Source organism: Schistocerca gregaria, chromosome 6 (assembly GCF_023897955.1).
Source record: "Schistocerca gregaria isolate iqSchGreg1 chromosome 6, iqSchGreg1.2, whole genome shotgun sequence".
In the NCBI taxonomy this organism is placed as follows: Eukaryota; Metazoa; Arthropoda; class Insecta; order Orthoptera; family Acrididae; genus Schistocerca; species Schistocerca gregaria.
The window spans coordinates 399,837,127-399,860,558 of NC_064925.1; positions in this window are offsets into that span (position 1 = coordinate 399,837,127).

Here is a 23,432-nt window from a genome sequence, read left to right on the forward strand (position 1 = left end):
ATCGTTAACATTGCAGATATTCTATCGTATTACTTCAGCTGGTTGTCCAGAAGTGATGCAGCAGGTCTAAATATACGAGTAGTAAATAAACTGCACGACTTTCAAAATGAGAAATAGGGAAGAGCTTCTGAAGCGGTGAAAAATGGCAGAAGAGAAACAGTATACGACAATGAAAGTTTTATTTCCTTCAGTTCTTGAAAAAGTTCCTATGATTTTCTGAAACCTATAATCAACAACAGGAATAGGGATGAAACCATTTAATATGCTGATTCCCGAAGCGTTATACCTAATTTGAGGAAATGGTGACAGAGCAGCATGTTTATAACGTTTCTTACTGCTAACGCAGTTTCTCGCTTCTCAGCATCCGTAGTTTAAGGTCCTTGAAACTCACTCTTACTGGTTCCGGAGCCCGTAGCTTCCTTGAGATATGTCATCCATCTTGTAGGCGGTCGACCTCGTTTCCTTCCTTCCTCTGGGACTCACCTACATACCTGTATTGGCTAACAGCTATAATCGATTCAGTCTAAAAGCCCATACCATACCAATCTCTTCGTTTCAGCAGCTTCGATGATGTTACCGTCTACGTCAAAAAATTTTAGGATTTTATCATTTATGACGTGGTTTAATCTTGAGACTTAAATATTCCATCCCCTTCTCTTTTTCTTATTTCCTAACTTCCGACTCATTTATACACATACATCCTACTATTGATTTCTACGTAATTGTTTAGATTATATTTTCAGACTTCTAGGCCCTGTAGACTGTATTGAATTCTCAAGTAACACATTTCCCTAGCCAAATATACACTACTGGCCAATTAAATAGCTACACCAGGAAGAAATGCTGATCATAAATGACTATTCATCAGACAAATATATTATAGTACAACTGACATGTGATTACATTTTCACGTAATCTGGGTGCACAGATCCGGAGAAATCAATACCCAGAACAGCCACCTTTGGCCGTAATAACGGCCTTGATACGCCTCGGCATTGAGACAAACAGAGCTTGGATGCTGTGTGCAGGTACAGCTGCCCATGCAGCCACAACACGATACCACAGTTCATCAAGAGTAGTGACCGGGGTATTGTGACGAGCCAGTTGCTCGCCCACCATTGACCAGACGTTTTCAGTTGGTGAAAGATCTGGAGAATGTGTTTGCCAGGGCAGGAGTCGAACATTTCCTGTATCCCGGAAGACCCGTACAGAACCTGCAACATGCGATCGTGTATTATCCAGCTGAAATGAAGGGTTTCGCTGGGATCGAATGGAGGGTAGAACCACGGGTCGTATCACATCTGAAATGTAACGTCCACTGTTCAAAGTGCCGTCAGTGCGAACAAGAGGTGACCGAGACCTGTAACCAATGGCACCCCGTACGATCACGCCGTGTGATACGCCAGTGTGGCGATTACGAATAAACTCTTCCAATGTGCGTTCACCGCTATGTCGCCGGACACGGATACGACCATCATGACGCTGTAAACAGAGCACGGATTCATCTGAAAAAATGACGTTTGCCATTCGTGCACCCACGTTCGTCGTTGAGTACACCATCGCAGGTCCTCCTGTCTGTGATGCAGCGTCAATGGTAACCGCAGCCATGGTCTCTGAGCTGATAGTCCATGGTGGTGCAAACGTCGTCGAACTGTTCGTGCAGACGGTTGTTGTCTTGCAAACGTCCCTATCTTTTGACTCAGGGATCGTGACGTGACTGCACGATCCTTTACAACCATGTGGATAAGATGTCTGTCATCTCGACCTCTAGTGATACGAGGCCGTTGGGATCCAGCACGGCGTTCCTTATTACCCTCCTCAACCCACCGATTCCATATTCTGCTAACAGTCGCTGGATGTCAACCAATGAGCGCAGCAATGTCGACGATAAACCGCAATCGCGATGGGCTACAATTCGACCTTTATCAAAGTCGGAAACGTGATGGCACGCATTTCTCCTCCGTACACGAGGCATCAAAACAACGTTTCACCAGGCAACGCCGGTTAACTGCTGTTTGTGTATGAGAAATCGGTTGGAAACTTTCCTCATGTAAGCACGTTGTAGGTGTTGCCACCGGCGCCAACCTTGTGTGAATGCTCTGAAAACCTAATCATATGCATGTCACAGCATCTTCTTCCTGTTTGTTAAATTTCGCATCCTTAGCATGTCATCATCGTGGTTTAGCAATTTTAATGGCTAGTAGTGTATATTATCTACATCCTTTCCAGTCGCAAAAATACTTCTACTTACGTATTAACAGGAACAGCAGCATTTTGCGCTAAACATCTGACAGTCTAAGCCGCAGTCTACTACTAACGTCTAGCACATACTCAGTATACTTACTGTTGTTTGTTAAACAACACTTGATTTATTCTTAGCACAGCTTCCTAACCATTAATTTCATCAGTTATCACCTGGTCATCAGCGAATAGGAGAGAGTGAAATTTAACATTTTTCATTATATTTACATCTTCTCCAAGTTAACTACAAAGATATTAGCCGTAAAATTTAAAAATGTTCCTGTAGTGTGGATTGTTTCATGAAATTACGAGCAACTTGTTTGTAACCTTCCACCACAATATTTCAACGTGGATGCTTCTGGTCATCTTCATGTTCACTGTGGCGAAAGAACCGTGAGTTCTTTTCCATTTCATCCCTGCATTGTTTAGAAGATAATGATTGACTGATATGGCTTGTTTGAGTTGGGGAAAAAGTTTCCGTGGATGGATGGCAACTTCTGGTGGTTGCTAGCAGTGAAACAGTGATCTCGTAAATGAGTGTAATATGAGAAATGAATCGAAAGGGAACGCATAGTCGTCAGCTATTCCGTCAGTGTGGAAGACGAGATTTCGGACTTCAGTCTGGAGACCTACGCCAACACTGTAAAAGTCTTCTACTTTCCTTATGTTGTAAGTGGGTTTTTATTTAAAATAAGCAGATGTGTGGCGTGTTAAGGTAGTTGCAGTAACAAAATGATTTACACAGCGCGATGTCTAGTTTTCTGTGAGAGGCCATGTATCAAGGCGTCTTAATGTTAGTTTAGAACGTGAGACAGACGTAGAATTCATGGCAGATAAACGAAATGTTTGGAGTTGTACAAAAGGGTGTTAGAAAACAGTGTTTCAGACAACTAAACAGGACCAGAGGGAGCATGTCATACGATAATTCACCTAGAGTATAGGTGATGAAATTTTGAAGTGTCCTCGGCGATGTCTGTATATTTAATAGAATCGCGTGACACATACAACAGCAGTAGCAGTAGTAGCTTGAGGTGAGAGCTGGCGAGGAAAGGGTTATACGGCTAGGAATGCTTGGATGGCTCCACGCTACACTATTGTTGGAAGTTTGTGAAATCCGTTTCCCCGCGCTGGAGGTCGACTGCACCTATGCGTCAGTACGCCCGCATTGGTGCCTTGGTAACTTGTAATTCGTATGAGCTTATATAGTTCGTACTTTTTATCTGTTGGGCTGATTGATGTGAATGGACGTGGATCTGTAGTACTTGTATCTAGTTTGGGGACGTACCACATAACGTGCACTTAAACCGAATGGTAAAAATACGATCCTGTTGCAGTAATTCAGTTCGTTCTGTTTCTACAAAGGTTGCTGAAGGTGGTGGATATGTCTTTCTCCAACCTCTACTCATTTCAGACTTAAATGGGGCCGATCACATGCGCAGATCTGTTGAAATGGGATCCGTTGCAAGGTTTGTGGTGGCTGACTAAAAGCACGTTGGAATTTTACTGTAGAAGCTAGGTTCGGGAAAGGTGACTCGTTTCATGACAGGGGAGTGCGACGAATATGATTGAGTAGTGGCTGTAATCCGATGCAGGTACGTGTCTGAATGGAGAGAGGTGATTCCAAATGATTCACGTCATTTCGAACATATAGTGTAACACTAGAGATCTGAGAAGCTAGTGTACATCATCTACTACTACTGTTTGTGTTCCTTCTCATAACTCGGTGGATTTATCGCGGAAACTCTGATAGTGTGTGTCGGGGGGGGGGGGGGGGGGGGGGAGGGTTGAGGTAGTCCCAAACACGTTCCTTAATTGTAATCAATTTCAAAGTTCAGTGATTTTTATCCCTAGGCTGCATCGTTGGCTGATTATATGTATTCCTACGATCATCGTCACGGTATTTGTCCAGAAAGAAACACCTCATTCAGAGGTAACGTCGTACCTCGATTCGTAAAGCGGGTATGCGTTTTAACATGGATACTTGTGTGCACCTGTAGAAAAACAACTGATTGTGACAGTAACATGTGTGAGTTACTGGGATCACTTTTTTCTTTAACACGGCGCCGATTACGTGTCTCTTTCTAGGACACAGTGGTAGGATTCGAAAGAAGAACTCAAGAGACATGCATACCCATCGCTGATTTTCGTTCAGTATTATTTGGTATGGTAGGCAATCAGTTATTGACGAAGTATACCTAGAAGTATTGGTGGGTGCATGGTATGTTCGAATTTTAGCATCAGGCTTATAAAGAATGTGTGTTTGAGGAAAGGAGATGACCATGCCCTGTTGTAGGGAAGGTAAGGATTTGACTTTGAGTACTGTGACAGTGATTGGAGGGGGGGGGGGGGGGAGGATGTCAAGTTGTAAGGAAGGTACAGCTATTTCCAGAACCACTGCCGACAAGGGAGTGTATTTCCGAAACTTCGCTTACTCTCGAATGCTGTTCAATTGAGAGCGCGATCGTTACATTTGATTGTAAGTATAATAATGAATATACATGCGACCGGTTGTCCGGAACGAATCCGCTTATGAAAAGTCCGTGGAGGTAATGATTCACGTTTTCTGTTAACAACAGCATCCATGCGAATGTAGAAGCCTGTTGGATTGTAGGAATGAATGTGAGTTAACTTTGCCTTTGCCTAGACGGCCAGATAGCGAACTGTTGGACGGCTTTCGTGATCAAATGGAACTTTAAGAAGAGGTTATGCGGCCAATGGAGTGTTAGTCCCGCCCATGTAAATTGATCATTTGACTGTTTGTGCAGATTTCGCATCTTTATTTAGTTGACAGAGGATCTAATGTGGTGTGTGGAAGATACGTTTGCCTATTCTCTAGACACGGGATGGACCTTCGTTGGCTTGCAAATATATGTTTGATTTGTAGTATATTTGATCAGCGAGATCGGCATTCATGGTTGGAAATATGATTTTTCATATGTTTGTTTCTAGTTACTCAGTTACTCAGAAGCTAAAGTTTTGTGTTTGTAAAGAACTGATTTTGAGTTTGTATGTCGGGAATTACGTTGCGTCACTATCGGAGGCTACTGGTGTGTATTTGATATCGAGAAGTATAGCGAAAATGGTACAACATTATGGCGAAAACACGTGTGTTCCTGTAAGCCACGAGTCTGGAGATGTGCATAGAAGAGCGAGCAGGCAAGGAAGCAGGGACAGTGACGCGTTTGTGGTTTAAATGCCTCAGAGCACTATAGGACTTAACTTCTGAGGTCATCAGTCCCCTAGAACTTAGAACTACTTAACCCTAACTAACCTAAGGACATCACACACATTCATGCCCGAGGCAAGATTCGAACCTGCGACCGTACTGGTCGCGCGGTTCCAGACTGTAACGCCCAGAACCACTCGGCCACACCGGCCGGCTAATGCGTTTGTGTCGGGAGAGTATGATCGCGAATTTGTAGAACAGTTCTGAGAGTGGCTTCGGTTCACTGATGTAAAAGCTGTGAATTTCTATGATGGGGAATGTGAACTGTATGTTTACTAGACCGACAAGGTACTCGGTGATATATTGGTGGGATGGTAATCGGTTTCACGCTCCAATATTCTTGCGAGTCTGGTATGTATTTGTTGATCTGGAGACAAATATTTTCTGGTGCAGGACAGATATAAAAGTTAACTGCACTGTTTGTCTAAAAGGTGTATATATTGTACTGTGTGTATGCTATGAATACCACAATGTTAAATTTGAACTGTCTATGGTCACCATCATAGAACCCACGAGCATCTGCAATGAAGTTCACAGCATGAGAAGCCACTCTGAAATGTTGTAGGTATGGTACAGCAACTGTTCATCAATTCAGCTCGTTGCATAACACTAGTTAGCTGCAGCAGTTGGCCGGCCGCGGTGGTCTCGCGGTTCTAGGCGCGCAGTCCGGAACCGTGCGACTGCTACGGTCGCAGGTTCGAATCCTGCCTCGGGCATGGATGTGTGTGATGTCCTTAGGTTAGTTAGGTTTAAGTAGTTCTAAGTTCTAGGGGACTAATGACCACAGCAGTTGAGTCCCATAGTGCTCAGAGCCATTTTTTGCAGCAGTTGATCACATGGTCATGCAGAACTAGAACAGATGTGGCAGTTTGTTCTGGGAATTTTGGTGAAGATTCAATTCAATTCTCATATCTATAGTTCCAACATTAATTATCCCATTCGGTTTCGAGCAGTTTATTACAATGATCAGTGAAAGCTCCTTGAACTTCTGTGGATTGGATAGACATCCTACTCCTCCTTCTTCAGCAATTTCTTTTGTAATAAGCATGAAACCTTGCATACATGTCATATGCTAGACTGTATACATTTTCATTCCACTGTAGGTATAACTATTATGTGGGTAGAATTCTTAGTTCAGATAGACTTTGGCATTAGTTAACTTGCAGTTGTCGAACATGATGGAATCATTTGCTATATTACTTCTTCTATTAGTCTGAAACGCAAGTACAATGAATCTAGGTGTCTCTAGCTGCGAAGAGGTGTTAATAGCCCATGTTTGTCTTTTCACAGTCTGTAACACTGGGTACTCGAAAACCTTCCACGAGTGGAATGTCAGAGATAGAATTGTACTGCGATTCAGGACTTTTTTTTTAATCTTCAAACGCTCCTCGTCTGATACACTGATATGGGGCACTTCCCATATTAACTAGCTGATTGTGATCACATTCTCTTCTTGAGTTCCATGAATGTATGAGTTACTATCCGTCGTACTCCGTACTATAATGAGTTCCTGTTTAGCATTCATAATAATCTGTCTCATGTCAGTCGGCCGAAGTGGTCAAGCGGCTCTGGGCGCTACAGTCTGGAACCGCGCGACCGCTACGGTCGTAGGCTCGAATCCTGCCTCGGGCATGTATGTGTGATGTCCTTAGGTTAGTTAGGTTAAGTAGTACGAAGTTCTAGGGGATTGATGACCTCAGAAGTAAAGTCACATAATGCTCAGGGTCATTTGAACATTATTTTTTCACATTTCCTCAAAATAGCCCAAAGTATTTTTAGACTTATGCAGGCAGTAAATCGCTTGTACTATGCAAACTGTTCTATCCTCCAAATCGTCTATGAACTACCTCGCGTTTTCTAAGCTATGCAAATCCGCGGGTGATGGAGAGACGTGTGTTTTAAGGGCGATGTTATGCCGACATTACGTGTACAGTCGGTCTCAGACCCATTTAGTTCACAGCATATCTCTTGGAAGAGGAATGCTAAAGTGTTACGTGTAAGCTTATATCCCACTGATGTCGGTGTTCTTGGATGATCCCTCTACATATATGAAACTCTTGCATGGAAGCGTCAGTGGCTCTTGGTGCTCTATGACAATCCCAATTTCATTGTTCTTGTCAAGTGTGCCTGATGCGTATGGTTTGTGCGAGAAGTGTTCCTGATTTATAATTCTCTCATCATCTGGTCTGGTTATATTGAGTGAGGACGTCATTGCGAAGTTTCACGCCAACTGATTTAAGAAACATGTAGTTCGCAAATGTTATCACTTCGCGGTTCGGTAGGGAAGTGACGTGCTGTGGTATTGTGCTATTGTGTGCACTTGTTTTATACCGTACGCCCATCCTGCCTTAGATATAATCGTACAATGATTTCCTCACCACGAAAGTCAACATGTTGATTGTTCTGGTCCACAATACGTAGCTCCAAATAGTCCAGTGTCTGAGCTGTCAGTGGAAGGTACATTGCATTGGCAGGAGTCTCAACAAGCTTATACCCCATTGCAACCGAGGGGACAAATCCGCAAAAAAGTATGAATCAGACTATCGTTGCGATAGGAGTTCGTTGCAATGTTACACTTGACTCGGATTGTGCTGACGGGAAGTATGTCCACAGTCTGATCTGACTTGTAAAATTTACTTGGATCCTTCTTCAAAACCTTCCCTATTGTGAAATCCTGTAGGCGCCCTACTGAAACTGTCTGGTTAAAGTCAATCGTTACATTTACAGTCCTTATTTCATATTTAAGTATGTTGATGTTTGCACGTAGCTCAATACCTTTTCCAGGCTGTTTTAAGACTTCGTTTAAATCATCAATATCGTATACACACATTTCTATTTCCCCAATGTCTTTTTCATCATTAATATTCAGATGCAGTTTGTCGTTAGTCTCAGTGATATTTGGGATGATGTTGTACGTCTCCGCTCCAATCAATGCAATACTTCATTCACCAATGCTAAAATCAATTGGCGAGAAGTAATTTGCACGCTAGACAGATGATCGTTCTTTTAACGTCAATGTGTATCACGTGGCACCTGAACCTCAACTGATGAAGAAATTTTTAAAGCTTCTCCTTGTATAGAATGCTTCTTCTTCTTTGTAAATATCAAGATAAACATGATGCACAGATGTCCACAGAGGTAGGTATTAAAGTTCTGATAGCGCCGATCTGTCCTGATAGCACAGATCTTCTGTGAATAAAGTATCGTTGTAATTCTTCTAGCGGTTGCAGGTCACCAAATGAGTCGAAATAGTAGAAGGTATCCACATTTTTCATAATATATGATACTCAGAGGTTGCCAGAAAGTACAGCAACATCTAAATTCAAAATTCCACATTCACCAGTTTGCCACATAGTCTTCGGTAATGTATCCCGCATAAACACACCACAGAATCTTGGTATCTTGAATCTGATTCTAACAAACTCAATGAGATCTGTACTCATGACTGGTCGACCTGTAGGACCGTAAATTGGCTTTTTTAAATTTATGAATAGAACAGGCCCTTTCCTGCACGGTTTGAAGTATAATCTTTTTCCGATGGCTGCGGCTTCTATCATGCGGCTACAACTTCTCACCTCTTCTAACTGCATTTGAGAGTTTTGCGCGTTCTTGATCGCTCGAGCAATAGCTGCAGCACCACCTGCGATGGAACCTACCACCGAGAGCGCGGAGAGGGACGGGATGAGAAATGGAAGAAAACCTCCAAACGTCTTGGTTAGAGGTAGAACTAGAGGTGCTTTAACCAATCCTCTTCTTCTTCTTCCCGCACCTTTCTGCTTCAGTGCATTTTTAGCTGCATATATCGGTGTCAGAATACAGTTCTTCAAACAGCTCTGCTTCCCACCATTGTCCTTCTTGTTTAGTGCGCAACGTGCAGCGTTCATAACTCGCTTGAAATTCGTCATTCCTAAACCAGCTTAATTTTTCGTTGGATGGTCTTATCAACTGCAAATGCTGCGTTGCGTTAACCTATACCAATATCCATACTTCTCCGTATCGCCTTAGCCTTATCAGCTAAAATCCTATCTATGATGTGACGAATTGAGAGATCTTTTTCAACGTATGCAATGTCGAATTTCATACATGCTTCGTCGAGGAAATTAACGGCCTTATCACCTCATGCCAAGCGTTTCAGATGCTTTGTCCCAGGTCCACATTAGTCATATGCAGCGATCTGTAACTCCACTGGCAGTTCGTCTAGAATATCACCACCTCCTCTAATGCGTCTCCTAGAACTCATGTTATGCTACTGCAGTGGTTGTGGACTGAGTGGCCCCATTATATAGCAAGTCGTCAGCATCAATCCAATTGCTTTTTGCAGCAGGGAAACAAAGCCATTTGACTAGTGCTTTATTTACACGACGTCTTATGACTCTCTCCATGAGAAACACATCCGGTTCTGAGCTTTTCTGCAACTCTTCGGTGTAGAATGAGCCTGCAATTTCTTCATCTTTACTGTCCTTCGAGATATAAGTTCTAGTATTCGTTCATTGCACCCTTGACACTATAAATATCCCTGTTGACCAGTTGGGTAGGTATGATTTCTCAAATGCTATAGTGTTTTGAGATACATAGGAAAAACACCTACATTAAGTATCTGTTTGCGTGGAACCAGCTTCCAGAGTCCATTAGCATGAACGCCGATTGGTCCCATTTTTATTTTGCTATGTCCGTTTCGACTATACTGAGCTATTATTTCTGGGAAGATATCTGTCTATCTGTACGAGCCGCGAAGGTTAAAATGCATCGAAATTCGATCCCTTATTGTTCTGTTCAGACACTCCACGATACTTGCCTTCAGGTGAGTGAATGTTGAGTAGTGATGTATTCCATACCGCTGCATCAAAGTCTTGAAATAATGATTGTAAAACTCTCCTCCGCGATCGGTCTGGATGTTTTTTGGGCATCGATTCGTCCCTGTCTGTAGCAAACGCTCAAAAGCTTACGCGACATTTCTACTCATTTTGTTTTAAGAGGTAATGCTCAGGCAAATTTTGAGTATTTGTCAATAACCATTAAAATATATTTGAATACATTATTCTCATGTGAATATTCCCTCATATCTACAAGATCAGCTTGCCATAAGTCATCCAAACTTTTAATCATAACATGCCTAGGACGGTATCATTGGCGTGCTAGTTTGTGCAGTTCTCGAACTACTGTCTCCATACTTATTCGATGATACCTCTCTATCTAAGCTCAGAGATTACTTGCAGCAGTTGATACTCTGAGCAGCCGTAGTCGATCTATTAACTCGTTGGCGTCGTCATAACAAATATCTGCGGAATTTGATTGTTCACTACTTTATGCTCAATGTCAATACCATCACCGCTGCTGAAGCTGCTGTTGTTGCTGTTTTCGCCATCAAGAACTGGTTTTGTAGTGTTTTATATTTCTTGTTGCTCAGACTTTCCTCGATCTAATGTACGTCAGTCATGTGCAGCATATCACGGTACGTTTCCCTATCATTAACTGAATAATTTATAGGTTTTTTGGTAGATCTTATGTAAATAAGATTCATTAAGCCAGGTGTTCTCCCAAACCGCCTATCAAAATTTTGTATTGTGTCATTCCCAACAAGAACGGTCTCCCCACGCTATCACCGAATGTTCTATCTATCTGACCAGGATCGTGATGAATAATGAATTCGTCAGTGGTAACACCATCGTTATCGCTGTTTTTGTTTTTGCTGAGAGCTGCGTGAGAGATCCAGTAACTGCTTTAAAGGTCTCTATTAGTGTTTTCTATCGATCCATATGCCCTAACCTCAGCAACAGTAATTTCTCTCGGTCTGCTTTCCCCACTTGAATCACTTTCTGCTTCGTTGACATCTCGACGTATACTAATCAGACATCTCCGCAGCATGAGGCTTTATATATCCGCTCATCTTCTTCCTCTTACAGTCTGTCTGCCCCCTCCCCCTACCTCCCACCCCCCTTCTCAATAAAAAGGAATTATGGATCCCATTTTCTCCTAAATCGCCTTGACCTTTTCAGTAAAGTCGGTTATTTTCTTACCGACTTCATTAACTAACTTATTTAACGCATTCCCTATTATCGGAAGAGTCTGGTCATACATCTGTAGTTCCCTGCGCATACCTCCAACTTTATGCGTAGTAGCCTGAATTTTTGCATCCATGTACAGGCTAATGTTCTGTCTGAAAAAACCATTCTCTCTGGTTGAGAGCTAGACATGCGCGTGAATCTGCCCATGGTGCAGCTTATACTGATGTACTATCCTCTCTTACCGTGCTGTTTATGCAGAAACTCTTGAAAGTTTCGCCTGTACATACAGTCACTCAGTTTTCATGTTTTATGAATAACGAGAAACACATACTGTGAATGATTCCATCAATCACAGCATATCTTAACAAAATCATTGAACTACATGTCACTTCCTACATGTGCCTGGTAAACGTTTTTTTAAATTCAGATTGTCTTGTTTGAAGGCTATAACGCTGTTTGCATTATCTCTAACCGTTTCGGAATTCTGCAATATATGTGGCTTAGAGAAAATACATCAGCACCCATATGAGGACCAAAACAGAAATATTTTCGAATTTGGTATTGGTTTTCCACAGCAACATCGTCAAATAGGAAGACTGTGTTGGGCTTTGCTTTTCCAGATGGAGGGATATCACGAAGGGTAACTTTTATCATTCATTTTGAGAGTAAGCGGTGTAGCACTGAAAAATAATGATATTAATAATCTTTATACTTGGACTACAATGAGAGTCGTATGAAATAAAACATAAACACGGCTTGGTATTATATATAAGTGCATTACTTATTTAAATTTCAGACATAGGATATAGTATCTCAAAAAGTCATTAAACTCTTTCTGTATCTTCTTCTTTGAATGTGCACCTTTTTGGCATCCAATAAATTCCGCACTTTTCTCCCTCAAGCTAGTGGATGCATCACAATACTCAGGTTTTTCACTCGCATATTTAATCTGTTTCTCTATCGGTTTAGCGTTAATGTGCAGACAAAGGCACTGCTTCAAATCATCAACATGTACACTATGCAGACGTAGGATGTTCACAACATCAGTGTGCAGAGTCTATGCTCAGCAACCAACGGTGCAATCTCTCCAATCCAAGATGTATTGCAGTATCCAGATTGTATAAGTTCATAACTGAGGCATTCCTTGGATAAACACAGTTGTCACCCGATTTCACACATGAAGTTATAATTACATCAATACCCTAAGCTCTCGACAAGTGTTGACATACATCAACGGGGACACTTGTAAATGTTTGCCCCGATCAGGACTGGAACCCAGGATCTCCTACTTAGAGCAGACACCCTATCCATCTGAGCCAGGCATAGAGGGCACAGAGGGTAGTGCGACTGAAGGGACATATCTTCGTGGCAAAATTTGAACTTCCCACCATGACGTCATTGCGACTTTGCTGGATATATCGCCACTATCTTAGATCCGCCATCTTGAATAAATTTGGCAACAATGGAGAGTGGGGGCGTACCGCCCTTGTTCCACTACTTTGGTGGTTACTCGCATATTGGCCTGCGGAGTGACCGAGTGGTTCTAAGCGCTACAGTCTGGAACCGTGCGACCACTAGGATCGCAGGTTCGAATTCTGCTTCGGGCATGGATGTGTGTGATGTCCTTAGGTAAGTTAGGTTTAAGTAGTTCTACGTTCTAGGGAACTGATGACCACAGCAGTTAAGTCCCATAGTGCTCAGAGCCATTTGAACCATTTTTGAACTTCCATATCATGAAAGTATGAAAACGCGTTGTTCTTGGTACGATTTGTTATAACTAAATGTCACTTAACAACCTATCTACGATTAAAGCTTGCAGAACCTTGTAACATGAGAAGTATGTTAATGTATTACCAACCATCGGTTTAGTGTAATGAGTAGAGCTGCAAAATTAGACAGTGATGCAGATGATGTTGGCTGCTGGTTAGCGTCTCGCTAGATCAAAGTAGTTTTTTACTCACCTTCATATTTTTCTAGTAGGTTCTGATAAGCAGAGGTATACTCATTAATACCCGATATTATGTAAATATAAATAACTCTCTTGAGGAATGAGTTTATTTGATTGGTTTTACCTACAAGACAGCTTCCACTATTTGCAGTAAGGTACTCTGCTGTTTACTGTTTCAAGTTTTGTATTTCTCATGTTTCACAGATTTTGCTACTGAGTCGGAACAGGGATCAACCAAGAATGATCTCAGAGCTTTACTAAAAATTGAGAATGATGAAACATTTTTATCTTATTTGGAGAGGTATTGTAAATTTTTATCGCACTCTCAGTAATGGAGCTTCCATAAGCTGATGTCCTTATTGTCTGGACATGGTACTTTTCTTGTAGTCTTGTAACACATTCACTCATACTGGAATTTTATTTATGTGTAATAAAAACAGAACAACAGGACTATCATATGGACAAGAGAGGAAATGTGCGTTTAAATGTAGCCAACTTGGGAATTTTACACCTGATCAGTTCGTGATTCCGAGCCAGATACAGCCGACAAGTGACGCCAAAGAGCGGTTCGATCGCGTATACCACGCTGATGCACACGTACAGTGTGCATAAGTAGCATCGTTTCTGAAGGTTCAGCAGTACGTTAACCTCGGCACGCTAAACATAGACGTTCGACGGCCAGATGTACTCAATGTGCATCTCACTGGGTACAATAATATTCAAAATTTTATGTTCACATAGACAGTATATCATACAATAGTCATGAACACCATGTGTTGCTCGATAAACATCAAAACAGTAGACCATTTTATTCCACACACGACTGAACAGATCCCTCTTTATTGAATCGACAGCTTCAATAATACGATTTCTCTGCTCTTGAAGAGCAGCTGCCGTAGGTGGGACAATGACTCAGTCCTTTATGTAGACCCCCCCCCCCCCCCATACACACACACACAAACACACAGAATTTGCAAGTGACCTGGGATGCCAAAAGCGATGAACATCTTGTTCTTCACCTTCTCCAATCCAACGTAGTGGGATGGGGTTGTCAAGATAACGCCATATCTCAAGATGAAAATAATGCTGGGGCCCGTCATGTGTAAAAAAAATTAAATCATTAGAATCTTCGTGAAGTTTATGAAAGCAACCAATTTTCCAGCATATCCAGATATGACATTCCTGTCACAATTTCCTCCGTAAAAAATGAATGCTCCATAAACTTTGTGAATAGAAACGGCAAAAAACACATTCAGTTTCGGTGGGTCTGCTTCATGTTCGACTACGACGGCACGAGATTGTGACCCCGAATTCTTACATTATGACGGTTTACTTTACCCAATAGATGAAACGTCCTTTTGTCTGAAAAGACAGTTGTTCGGATAAAGTATCCTCTACCATATTCTGGAGAACTGAAATACAAAATTCCTATCTTCTGTTATGGTCTCCAGGGCGCAATTGCTGCAGTAACCACAACTTATAGGACTTCATATGCAGGCGTAATTTTTAGAACACGCTACACCGTTGTTTGAAATATTTGAAGTTCTGGTCTTCCCGTCTTATGGACTTCTGGGATTTCCAGAATGATCTTTTCACTCTGCAGCGTAGTGTGCGCTGATATGGAACTTCCTGGCAGATCTAAACTGCATGCCGGACCGAGACTCGAACTCGGGACCATTTCCTTTCGCAGGCAAGTGCTCTACCAACTGAGCTACCCAAGCACGACTCACTCCCCGTCCTAACAACTTTACTTCTGCCAGTAGCTGGCCTCCTACCTTCCAAACAGGAGAGCTTCTGTAAAGTTTGGAAGGTAGAAGTAAAGCTGTGAGTCGTGCTTGGGTAGCTCAGTTGGAAGAGCACTTGCCCGCGAAAGGAAAGGGTCCCGAGTTCGAGTCTCGGTCCGACACACAGTTTTAATCTGCCATGAAGTTTCGTCTTCTGAGGTCTCCGTGTGAACGCGTCTCGGATACGCTCGTCATTTTCACCAGACGTGCGTGGCCGTCCAATGCTCTTCCCTCGGCAGTTTCAATCAATTTCCTAGAGTTTTGTACATGTCATTCTGTTTGTGCAGAAGGGGCTTCTTGCTGATTCGACTGCCGAATACACATTCCATTTGAACAATGGATTGACTTCACGCAAATTCCAACACACGAAATGAATTCTCTTTGTTTTATTTGCCGTGTTGCTACAAAGAAACAACAGCACAGCTGTTTCTAAACTTTGAAACTTCCTCCGTCCAGTGACATGCGCAATGTGTTTCTGTCTTTGATTGTTTGTCTATAATAAAAAACCAGACTGTTATTTCTTTTTGAATCACCCGATTCGCGTATGTAGGCGTTCTGAATGTAAAATCGGTTGTTTGTACGATTACTCTACTGCGAGCGATTTTTTGTATCTTTGTTCCAAGCAGGAGCTATTCATGGCGTGTATTGTAATATTCTGAATATCGCCACTCTTTAGTTTGTGACAGGAGGATGAAACAATAAAAATTTTATATGTTGAAGATAAAACGCTACATATGCTCAAAGTAAGTATTTTTAAACAAAAATCTTCTCTCCAGCAGGGAGGAACTTATGTCGCTGGACCGTGAAGAACGAAGAGGTTGCCGAAATACAATGGATGGAAGTAATAAGAAATTAGAAAAACTATCATATTTATTCTTATAGAAAAATTTGTTCCAATTTCAACCTGTGCTCAGGATCTGCTGCAAATGAGACAGCTAATTATGCGAACATACACAAAATATCTGTTTGCCAAATTTGGAACAACGAAATCATGTACTTTAGCTTCGAGTGCACGGTTATAATCTCTTACCACCAAACAAAACATAAGTTGACAGAATACCGGATGCACACTGCAGAATAAGCAGATGAGCAATTAAATGTTGGTCGCTTTACAGTTAACGATGGAAAAATCACATAAAAATAAATCAGGTTTACAGTGTTGCTGACGAGTTAGTAAAAAAAGGTTTCAGGAGTGTCTCATTATGTGAATGGCATCTAGAGTGCTGGGAAGGCGAGGACGCAAGATGACGCAGTGCAGACAATTCTCTTAGACTGGACGGCCACAGCCACCAGACGATCGCGAATAATTATTTGCCGAGGACAGTCTTGCAGGTCAACGAGCGGACCCTGATTTAGTGACAGAGGGTCAAGCTCCTCGCATAGAAGAATAAAATGACCTCCGGCTCTATTCTGGCAACAAGATAAATCTTAATTAAGGCGTTATAAATTGGGCAAGTTGAAATATAAAGCCATTAAATCTTTTCAGGAAATAATTTTCCTCGGTGGAGAGTAGCTCATAAAAACGCTGTCTGTCCCAGAGGAGGGAGAGAGAGAGAGAGAGAGAGAGAGAGAGAGAGAAAGAGAGATAGAGAGAGAGAAAGACAGACAGCGTCTGCTAACGGAAAGCTTAGCGACTAATTATGTGTCAGGAGTTATGTGGGTGGCGCCTTCTGAAAAATTTAGTCAGGCGCGAAGAAAGGCTTAAGTAATACACCCGTGGACAAAGTTCCTTACAGCTTCGGTGTAGTGCAGCTTCTTCCAGACGAACAACATGCAGCACGGTTCTGAAGACAAGACGACCTTTATAATATATAGACGTTATATTCGTCTTGAATAATTACATTCGATAGCTCCTGATATATTAATAAAACTGTGACTTCTAAGTAAAGACACAAAGCATCTGTCACTAAGCATTATTTAAATGTCGTCCATAATCTTTTTCAGTGGTCTACAATACATATATTTAGCGACATCTCTATATAAAAAGACAATGTCCTGACTTACTGACTGACCAAGTGACCCATCACTTCCCAGCCGAAACCCCAAAGGGCAGAAACTTGAAACTTGGAGAACGTGTGAACCTTATACTGTAAGAGTCGTTTAAGAAAGAATTTTTCGAAATTCCAGTCCTAAGGGAGTGAAATAGGGAGCGAAAGGTTTTTTTCTGAAAATGTCGCTATTAAGGAAATTTTGAAATAAACCTACTAAAATTGGCATTTGGCTTCTTGGTCAGACATTAAGAAATACGTATATCGGCGTTTTTGGACATTTAACAGTATGGATGTGAAACAGTGAGTGAGAGCTTGTTTCGAAAATACATGATTCTTAAAGAACAACCAAAGCGTTTCTAAGACTACATCAATGAACACTGGTATTTGACTTCTCGGTTACTAATATAAAATACCTGTTTCTGTGTTTTTGGAAATTCAACGCCTAAGGGGGTGAAATAGGGTATGAGATTTTTATGATAATATTTTACTATGAAGGCATTTTAAAGGTAATTCTATGAAAATTTAAATTTGTTTTCTCAGTTACAAAAAAAATTGTATTTCACTGTTTTTTGAAAATTCACCGTCTTTGTCGGTGAAAAGGGGGATGAATATTCTTATGAAATTTCATTGTGCAAACATTTTTGAAGCCAAAGTTCTGAAAATTTCTATTTGGTTTCTCTGTTAGAAATAAAACATACAAATGTTACTGTTTTTGGAAATTCAGTCCCTAAGGGAATGACTAAGTCGATGAATACTTTTCTAAAAATATTTCATACCGAAAGCAGTTTTAAAGCTACATCCTTGAAAACTGGTGTTTGGCTTCTCTGTTAGGGATGAAAAAATTTGAGTTTCACTGGTTTATGAAACTCAACCAAAAGGGACTGAAATAGGGTGAGATTGATTCACTGACTCATCATCGCCCAGCACAGACCGCTAAGGATGGGAACGTGACGTTCAGAGATTGTGCGGATCTTATACTGCGAACGGCGTTTAAGAAGAGATTGTTCTAAATTCCATTCGTAAGGGCATGAAATAGGGGAAAAGGCTTTTTGAAAGTATGTCGCTAAGGTGTGCAATACGGGGTGAAAATGTTTTACAAAAACTTCGTTACTTTAAAAAAATAAAGCTAATTTTATGAAAATTGATATTTGACCTGTCGGATGGATAAAGAAATATTTGTTGACGTGCAAATGGCTCTGAGCACTGTGGGACCTAACAGCGAAGGTCATCAGTCCCCTAGAACTTAGAACTACTTAAACCTAACTAAACTAAGGACATCATACGAATCCATATTTGTTAAGGGGTGAAAGTTGCTACGGAAATATTTTCACAGACAGAACAGACATAAAACAACTACAACTTTGGACTCCAGCTACAGCAATCGCTTTTAGGTCAGAAGTATCTTTGGGGAGGCCGTACTTATATGGCATTAATTAGCGTGAAAAGCTTAGAAGGTGTTGTCACTTGGCAATAACATAAAACTTCGATGAAAAAAAAACTCTGTAGGCCATACAGTCCATGCGAGCCAAGCAGCGGGGCCTGAGATAGTGTAATATAAATAGCTAGTACGTTCCATGAAATTTCGAGCGAATTTCCAGATGTTTGTAACTTTCTGTCAGGACACTGTACACTAATCTCTTCTATTTAAGACCGCGCAGGCGCATGCGTGAAGTACATAAAATGCTAAATTTGGTGGCAAGCGGAAGTGTTTAAACTCAGAAGTATGTTCCTGTGGCCACTCCGTAGCTTTTCTGGACGTGTGGGATGTCGCATTGTCCTGCTGGAACTGCCCAAGTCCGTCGGATGCATAAAGGACATAAATGGAAGCAGGTGATCAGACAGGGTAATTACGTACGTATCAGCTCTATGAGTCGTATTGTAAGGTGTCAGGCAAATCCAACACCTTCCATGAAAACCCTGACATGATGAGCAAATCCAGTAGTATGTCATATAGCTCCGAATAAATCGTGACATTAAATTAACCAAAGTAATACGAATAACGAGTGAGCAAATGGAATACCACAGACTAACACAAGAATGCCTAAATGCATGTCGTACCTTCCCACCGTGAGGCAGACGCAGTTCCCAGGGGAGAAACTAGAACAGAAGCCGAGAGCAGAACCGTGTTAAGCTAGAAGGCCCTACGGTAAGGGAGGGGCTGGGCACCCACGCCGCGAGCCTACCTGTACGACTACACAACCCGCACGTTTTAGCGTGAGGCTTTTTCGCGTCTCTGTTACATTAGGATAATCCTCCTGCCCATGTTAAAAGATAGAGCCCTCCAGAAGAACAGTATAGATCTCACGATAACGCTAAAACGACCACACCAGCTGCAGGTTTTAGCGTGAGACTTTTTAGCGTCTGTGTTACGTTGCAAACTTTAAAAAACATTGCCCCACCACGAAAAGTATAACGTTTCTCATTGGATAGACAGAATTTTTGTAGGCGGAGCTTAAGGTTAACGTTGAGACCCTGATTGGTCATATGAAAACATAGCCAGATAGTTTTTTTTAAACTAACTTCGGTAAATTGTAGTAAGGAGAAGTTAGAAGGGAGTTGGTTCCGAGACGGCGAGCTGGATGGCTACTGCGCCGGCCGCTGCCGCCCTGACGCTGCCTAAACACCGACAAGGTAATGAACGCACGCGATGCCGCATTTTTGAGCGGATAAGGCTTCACTCAGAACTGCAGAACTCTCATCTGTTACACCCTCTTTTTGCGTAATACTAGTGTCGGTCGTTAATTAAAACTCATGTTGTTCACATTTGCCACTTGAAGAAAAGATCTGAAACGCGATGATTTTTCTTTTATATAGTTATTGAGAAGCCACATCAGCCACTGTAATTTACCACAAGTTAAATAAGTAATTAAAGATAATTGAGGGTCAGTGTAGACCATTTTGATAGTTTTCTCTTTTGTGAAACTTAATTTAAACCTAGATTATAGATGTGATATGGCATAGGTCATCCTTCGATCGATTGTAGAACTTGGAAACCCATTTAGGGAATATTCGTTCACATTTTTGTTGAACGCAGTTGGTTTTTACCATCCTGTATTAAAACATTTCCTTTTATCAATATTGCAATTTGTAAACGATGTTTTGTGAGTAGAATAAAATTTCCAATGGTAAACTTAACTGTTTTTTCGATGTTATTTTACCAGCTAACTAAAAATAGGAAAGCCTTGAACCCATTCCACTAAATTTAGTTAGTATTACGATTCTTTTACACGGAGCGCAGTGGATCTGAAGCTGAGATTATTTAGTATTTGGTTATATCATCGCTAGTCTCACTGAACTCTTCTGAATTCTACATATCATGTGTGGTCTGGCGTCTCCTTACCAGCAACAGGTCCCAGGTTCAAACTAGTTAATTCCCTAAAAAAACACGCTCAGAGCGTCGTTGCGCGAAAGTGGTAGGGAGACACGATATAGAACAAACAGACACCACCATGAATGTTTAGAGTATCTAGACGTATCAGGCTGTACACACCCCACAGTATTGCAGAACTTCCACCAGTCTCAAGAGTCTCCTGCTTATATGCAGGACCCATGGATTCGTGAGGTTGGCTGCATACCCGTACACGTCCATCCGGTCGATACAGTTTGAAACGAGACTCGTACGGCCAGTCAACGTGTTTCCATTCATCAACAGAGCAATGTCGGTATTGACGGGTCCAGGCGAGGCGTAAAGCTTTGCGTCGTGCAGTCAACAAGTGGACCTTCAGCTCTGAAAGCCCATATCGATGATGTTTCGTTGAAAGGTTAATACTCTGACACGTTTTAATTACCCATCATTGAAACCTGCAGCAATTTGCAGAAGGGTTGCACTTAAGTCACATTCAACGATTCTCCTCAGTTGTCGTTGGTCCCGATCTTGCAGGATTATTTTCCGGCTGCAGCGATGCCAGAGATTTGATGTTTTTCTGAGTTCCTTATATTCACGGCACATTCGTGAAATGGTCGCATGGGAAAGTCCCCACTTCATCGCTACCTCGTAGATGCTGTGTCCCATTGCTCGTGTTCCGACTGTAGCGCCACGTTCAAAGTCTCTTAAATCTTGATAACCTGCCATTGCAGCAGCAGTAACCGATCTAACTGCGCCAGACACTTGGCGTACACAGGCGTTGCCTACCGCGACGCCATCTACGCCCTGTTCACATCTCTTTGTATATGATAACGAATACTTTTACCTTTTTCTTTGGCACTTCAGTGTATATAAGTATTTTGAAAAGGAATTTGTTGTCTAGGCGCCCTCACACGCGTGGGCCACGATTAAAGTTGAACAGAAGCACATTTTCCTAATACCCATTGTGATGTATTATGATTTTTAATAATATGTTTTGTAACTTCGCAACTGTTCCGAGATAACTGTCTGGTGGTCATATCCGCAGACAACTCGCTGAAACGTTCAGAAAGTCGATCGTAATCAGTCTTCTGGGGGAGATTCGCAAATTACTTTGTCGTGATCTCTTAATTTGCATGTACTCGATACACAAATTGTGGTTATTCGATTCGTAGTTTTATAAGTCGCTAGTATCTGTATTTGAGATTTAGTTCGTTTACTTTTAGACAGTGATAGCACAAATAGTATTTAGCGCAACGATAATGAATTACTATGATACAGTGTACAATTTAGATCCCTGCCCCACTGGGACACCACTGTATTTCTGTTGGCAACACTGTGATCTGTCAGGACCACTGCGAGAAGGGTGTCTGAAGGAATTTCTTCAGCCTGCATTCACTGTTAGTATCGAAATGCACGTAGGAGAGATAGATGCAGTGTGTGCGGTATCGATATAAAAAGACAATGCAGAAAATGAAACTGTTCTGGCTACATCCGTTCACTGCTAGTTCTGACATAAACTGGTTAGTCGCATTCTTTACAGTGATGTAAGAAATTACAGTGTTAGGTTTTTCAATTTCGTGAGAATGTTGGGGGTTGGGTTGATTTGTTGGAAAAGACCAGACAGCGAGGTCATCGGTCTCATCGGATTAGGGGAAGAAGGAGAAGGAAGCCGGCCGTGTCTTTTCAAAGGAACCGTCCCGGCATTTGCCTGAAGCGATTTAGGGAAATTTCGGAAAACCTGAATAGGGATGGCCGGACGCTGGATTGAACCGTCGTCCTCCCGAATGCGAATTCAGTGTTTTAAACACTGCGCCACCTCGCTCTGTCGTGAGAATGACAGTATGTTCACATGGAAGGTTAGAGATCCTTCGAGATGAACTGCTTCAAGGAATGCCATTTCGCAAGAAAAAAAGATTTTAGACCTGCTACTAAGTAAATAATAATTAGTTGTTTGCAGTGACATGGAACTGTTTTCGGTGCAACTGTACTGTGCATGCGGATGTGAGATCTCAGTTTTTATTTGAAAAATACTCAAATTCAAACCTTAGAAAAATTTGGCAAACCCACCTCATCTCTTTATCTATCATATTTCTTTAGAAACAATTCTACCACATCGGACCCATTAGCGTCACTTGCTCGGAGATGGCATTGAAGTAACCGATTTGTAAACGTTCTTTATGTCACTGTGGTGCAAAACAGTTGCCAGATTGGTGCTGCATATGAACACAATGCGACAGAGTCCATTGCCGAACACGATGATCTTCCCTCTTCGGTACAGGAGGTAATGTAGCTGTGGTATTTCGATATGGAATTAGTATTTTAGGGAAACCTCCATATTCCAGATTGTAGTGTACGTTGTCTGTGATTGGGGCGAAGCATCAGGAACAGACTATGAGAAAAATGAGTTTGAAAATTTCCACGTTCTCCATCCGGTCAGTGTCCTGAATGTACGTTATTACAAATTCACTGACGGAGAAAAATCGGAAGCCAAGAAGGAGTTGAGCGACAAACCGAAAATTGGTAGCCGTGTTTCTACATCTGAGAGATATCTGTTCAGATTTGTCGTCAGTCGCAGAAGCGTGGCACTAGTAGAATCACTCTGAAAATGCAAATCAGGTACTTTTCAATGGACGTGGTAACGGTCTTGAGCTTTAGTAATCTTCGAGATCTGACATGGTAAGTTGATGTTAGTCAAGAAAGCCTTTAAGGTGACAAAGATGAAATTTTCAGCACCTCACAGACTTTGGGCGAGGTCGTATAATTGGACTACGAGAAGCTACGAGAAGCCGTATGTTCGTTCTGCGATATGGCAGAAAGACTTGGCAGGAATATAGCGACCGTACATGATTGCTGATAGCGGTGGTCAAGTGAATATACGGCCGCAAGAAGAC